This window comes from Somniosus microcephalus, unplaced genomic scaffold (assembly GCF_052327205.1).
Source record: "Somniosus microcephalus isolate GS21.2 unplaced genomic scaffold, FLI_Smic_1.0 unresolved_chr6, whole genome shotgun sequence".
In the NCBI taxonomy this organism is placed as follows: domain Eukaryota; kingdom Metazoa; phylum Chordata; class Chondrichthyes; order Squaliformes; family Somniosidae; genus Somniosus; species Somniosus microcephalus.
The window spans coordinates 51,820,372-51,825,323 of NW_028225184.1; positions in this window are offsets into that span (position 1 = coordinate 51,820,372).

Consider the following 4,952-nt stretch of genomic DNA (forward strand, 5'->3'; position numbering starts at 1 on the left):
GTGTGTTCCTTCTGGTTGTTGTCAGTGGGTCAGTTTCTGTATTTTCGGACAGGTTGTGGTCAGTGGGTCAGTTGCAGCGTGCTCGGTCAGGTAGTGGTCAGTGGGTCAGTTTCTCTGTGTTCAGACAGATTGTGTTGAGTGGGTCAGTTTCTGTGTGTTCGGACACGTTGCTGTCAGTGGGTCAGGTTCCTTGTTTTTGGAGAGTTTGTGGTCAGTGGGTCAGTTTCTGTGTGTTCTATCATGTTATGTTCAGTGGTTCAGTTTCTGTGTGTTTGGTCAGGTTGTGGTCAGTAGTTCTGTTTCTGTGTGATCGGATAGATTGTGGTCAGTGGGTCAGTGTGTTTGAGTTTGGTCAGTTTGTGGTCAGTGGTTCAGTTTCTGATTGTCCGGTCAGGTTGTGGTCAGTGGGTCAGTTTCTGTGTGTTCGTTCAGGTTGTGGTCATTGGGTCAGTTTCTGTGTTATCGGGCAGTTTGTGGTCACTGGTTCACTTTCTGTTTATTCAGTCAATTTGTAGTCAGTGTGTCAGTGTCTGTGTTTTCGGAGAGTTTGTGGCCAGTGTGTGGTTTCTGTGCGTTCTATCATGTTATGGTCAGTGGATCAGTTTCTGTGTGTTCGGGTAGGGTGTGGTCAGTGGGTCAGCTTCTTTGTGTTCAGTCAGGTTGACATCAGTGAGTCAGTTTTTGTGTGTTCGGTCATGTTGTGTTCAGTGGGTCAGTTGCTGTGTGTTCGGACAGGTTGTGGTCAGTGGGTCATTTTCTTTGTTTTCGGAGAGCTGGTCGTCAGTCGGTCAGTTTCTGTGTGTTCTGTCATGTTATGGTCAGTGGTTCAGTTTCTGTGTGTTCTGTCAGGTTGTGGACAATGGTTCAGTTTCTGTGTGTCCGGATAGGTTGTGGTCAGTGGATCTGTTACTGTGTGATCGGTCAGTTTGTAGTAAGTGGGTCAGTGTCTGTGTGCTCCATCAGGTTGTGTGTGCTCGTTCACCTAGTGGTCAGTGGGTCAGTTCGTGTGTGTTCGGTCAGGTTGTGGTAAGTGGGTCAGCTTCTGTGTGTTCGGTCAGTTTGTGGTCAGTAGTTCAGTTTCTATTTTCTCGCTCAGTTTGTGGTCAGTGGTTCCGTTTCTGTGTGTTTGGACAGGTTGTGGTCAGTGGATCAGTTACTGTGTGATCGGTCAGGTTGTGGTCAGTGGTCAGTATCAGTGTGTTCTGTCTGGTTGTTGTCTGTGGGTCAGTTTCTATGTGTTCAGACAAGTTGTGGTCACTGGGTCTGTTTCTGAATGCTCGTTCAGGTTGTGTTCAGTCTGTCAGTTACTGTGTGCTCGGTCAGGTTGTGGTCAATGGCTCAGATACTTTGTGCTCGGTCGACTTGTGGTCAGTGCGTCAGTTTGTGTGTGTTCGGTCAGGTTGAGGTCACTGGGGCAGCTTCTGTGTGTTCGGTCTGGTTGTAGTCTGTGGGTCAGTTTCTGCGTGTTTGGCAGTTTGTGTTCAATGAGTCAGTTTCTGTGTGTTTGTTCAGGTAGTGGTCATGGGTAAGTTTCTTTGTGTTCGTTGAGATTGTGGTCAGTGGGTTTTTTATTTTTCTTTGTTCAGGTTGTGGTCAGTGGGACAGTTTCTGTGCATTCGCTCAGGCTGTGGTCAGTGGATCAGTTTCTGTGTGTTCGTTCAGTTTGTGGTCAGTGCATCAGTTTCGGTCTGTTTGTTTGGTTTTTGGTCAGTTGGTCAGTTTCTGTGTGCTCAGTTAGATTGTGTTCAGTGGGTCAATTTTACCTCTTTACGCTCATCTTCTGGTCTGTGGGTCAGTTTCTGTGTGTTCAATCATGTTGTGTTCATTGGGTTACTTACTGTGTGCTCGTTCTGTTTACGGTCAGTAGGTCAGTTCCTGTGATTTCGGACAGGTTGTGGTCAGTGCGTCAGTTTCTGTGTCTTTGCTCAGGTTGTGATCAGTTGGTCAGTTTCTGTGTGTTCGGTCAGGTTGTGTTCATTGAATCAGTTGCTGTGTCCTCGGTCTATTTGTGTTCAGTTGGTCAGTTTATGTGTGCTCGGTCTGGTTGTAGTCTGTGGGTCAGTTTCTGTGTGATCGGTCAGGTTGTTTTCATTGGGTCAATTTCTGTGTGTTCGGTCAGCTTTTGGTAAGTGGGTCCGTTTCTTTGTGCTCTGTCAGGTTGTGGTCTGTGGATCAGTTTCTGTGTGTTCGGTCAGGTTGTGTTCATTGGTCAATTACTGTGTGCTCTGTCTTTTTGAGGTCAGTGTGTCAATTTCTGTGTTTTCGGACAGGTTGTGGTCAGTGTGTCAGTTTCTGTGTGTTCGGTCAGGTTGTGGTCAGCTGGTAAGTTCCTGTGTGCTTGGTCAGTCTGTGGTCAGTGGGTCAGTTACTGTCTTTTCGGACAGGTTGTGGTCAGTGGGTCAGTTTCTGTGTGTTCCGATAAGCATGTTCGGTCTGGTTGTGGTCAGTGGGTCAGTTTCTGTATGTTCGGAAAGATTGTGGTCATTGGGTCAGTTTCTCTGAGTGTGGTCATGTTGTGGTCAGTGGGTCAGTTTCTTTGTGTTAGGTCTTGATGTGTTCAGTGGGTCAGTTTCTGTGTGTTCAGTCAGGATGTGGTTATTGGTTCAGTTTCTGTGTATTCGGACAACTGGTGGTCAGTGGGTCAGTTTCTGTTGGTTCGGTCATGTTATGGTCATTGTATCAGTTTCTGCGTGTTCGGTCAGGTTGTGTTCACTGCATCAGTTTCTGTGTGCTCGTACTGCTTGTGGTCAGTGGGACACTTTATGTGTGCTCGGAGATGCTGTGTTTAGTCTGTCAATTACTGTGTGTTCAGTCAGGTTGTGGTCAGTGCGGTCAGTTTTTGTGTGTTTGCTCAGGTTGTGTTCAGTGCATCAGTTATTGTGTGCTCGGTCAGGTTGTGGTCAGTGGGTCAGTGTCTTTGTGTCTGGTCAGGTTGTGTTCAGTGGGTCAGTTTCTGTGTGTTCAGTCAGGTTGTGGTCAGTGTGTCAGTTTCTGTATGTTCGTTCAGGCTGTGTTCAGTGGATCAGTTTCTGTGTGTTCGGTCTGGTTGTGGTCAGTGGGTCAGTTTCTGTGTTTTCGGACAGGTTGTTGTCAGTGGGTCAGTTACTGCGTGCTCGGTCAGGTAGTGGTCAGTGGGTCAGTTTCTGTGTGTTCAGACAGATTGTGTTGAGTGGGTCAGTTTCTGCGTGTTCGGAAACGTTGCTGTCAGTGGGTCAGGTTCTTTGTTTTTGGAGAGTTTGTGGTCAGTGGATCAGTTTCTGTGTGTTCGGGCATGTTGTGGTCAGTTGTTCAGCTTCTGTGTCTTCATTCAGGTTGTGTTCAGTGGGTCAATTTCTGTGTTTTCGGTCAGCTTCTGATCAGCGGATCAGTTTCTGTGTGTTCGGTCAGGTTGTGTTCAGTGGGTCAGTTACTGTGTGCTCGGTCTATTTTGTGGGTAGTGGATCAGTTTCTGTGTGTTCGGACAGTTTGTGGTCAGCTGGTAATTTTCTTTGTGTGTGGACATGTTGTGGTCAGTGGGTCAGTTTCTGTGTTTTCGGTCAGATTGTGGTCATTGTGTCAGTTCTGTGTTTTCGGACATTTTGTGGTCAGTGGTTCAGTTTCTGTTTTTTCAGTCATGTTGTGGTCAGTGTGTCAGTTTCTGTATGTTCGTTCAGGTTGTATTCAGTGGATCAGTTTCTGTGCGTTCGGTCAGGTTGTGGTCAGTGGGTCAGTTTCTGTGTTTTCGGACAGGTAGTGGTCAGTGGGTCAGTTTCTGTGTGTTCAGACAGATTGTGTTGAGTGGGTCAGTTTCTGTGTGTTCGGACACGTTGCTGTCAGTGGGTCAGGTTCTTTGTTTTTGGAGAGTTTGTGGTCAGTGGGTCAGTTTCTGTGTGTTCTATCATGTTATGTTCAGTGGTTCAGTTTCTGTGTGTTCGGTCAGGTTGTGGTCAGTAGTTCTGTTTCTTTGTGATCGGATAGATTGTGATCAGTTGGTCAGTGTGTTTGTGTTTGGTCAGTTTGTGGTCAGTGGTTCAGTTTCTGATTGTTCGGTCAGGTTGTGGTCAGTGGGTCAGTTTCTGTGTGTTCGTTCAGGTTGTGGTCAGTGGGTCAGTTTCTGTGTGTTCGTTCAGGTTGTGGTCAGTGTGTCAGTTTCTGTGTGTGCCGATAAGCATGGTCAGTGGGTCAGTGTCTTTGTGTTTGGCCTCGTTGTGTTCAGTGGATCAGTTACTGTGTGCTCGGTCTGGTTGTGGTCAGTGGGCCAGTTTCTGTGTGTTCGGACAATTTGTGGTCAGTGGGCCAGTTTCTGTGTGTTCAGTCAGGTTGTTGTTAGTGGGTCAATTTTTGTGTGTTCGGTCAGTTTGTGTTCAGTGGGTCAGTTACTGTGTGCTCGGGCAGGTTGTGGTCTGTGGGTAAGTTTCTGTGTGTTCGGACACATTCTGTTGAGTGGGTCATTTTCTGTGTGTTTGGACAGGTTGTGGTCAGTGGGTCAGTTTCTTTGTTTTCGGAGAGTTCGTCATCAGTGGTTCAGTTTCTGTGTGATCTGTCATGTTAATGTCAGTGGTTCAGTTTCTGTGTGTTCGGTCAGGTTGTGGTCAGTGGATTAGTTACTGTGTGATCGGTCAGGTTTGGTCAGTGGGTCAGTTACTGTGTGACCGGTCAGGTTGTGCTCAATGGGTCAGTTTATGTGTGCTCGTTCACCTTGTGGTCAGTGTGTCAGTTTGTTAGTGTTCAGTCAGGTTGTGGTCAGTGTATCAGCTTCTGTGTGTATGGTATGTTTGTAGTCTTTGTGTCAGTTTCTGCGTGTTTGGACAGGATGTGGTCATTGGGTCAATTTCTGTGTGTTTGTTCAGGCTGTGGCCAGTGGGTCAGTTTCACTGTGTTCGGTCAGCTTTTGGACAGTGGGTCAGTTGCTGTGTGTTCGGTCAGGTTGTGGTCAGTGGGAAAGTTTCTGTGCTTTCGCTCAGGCTGTGGTC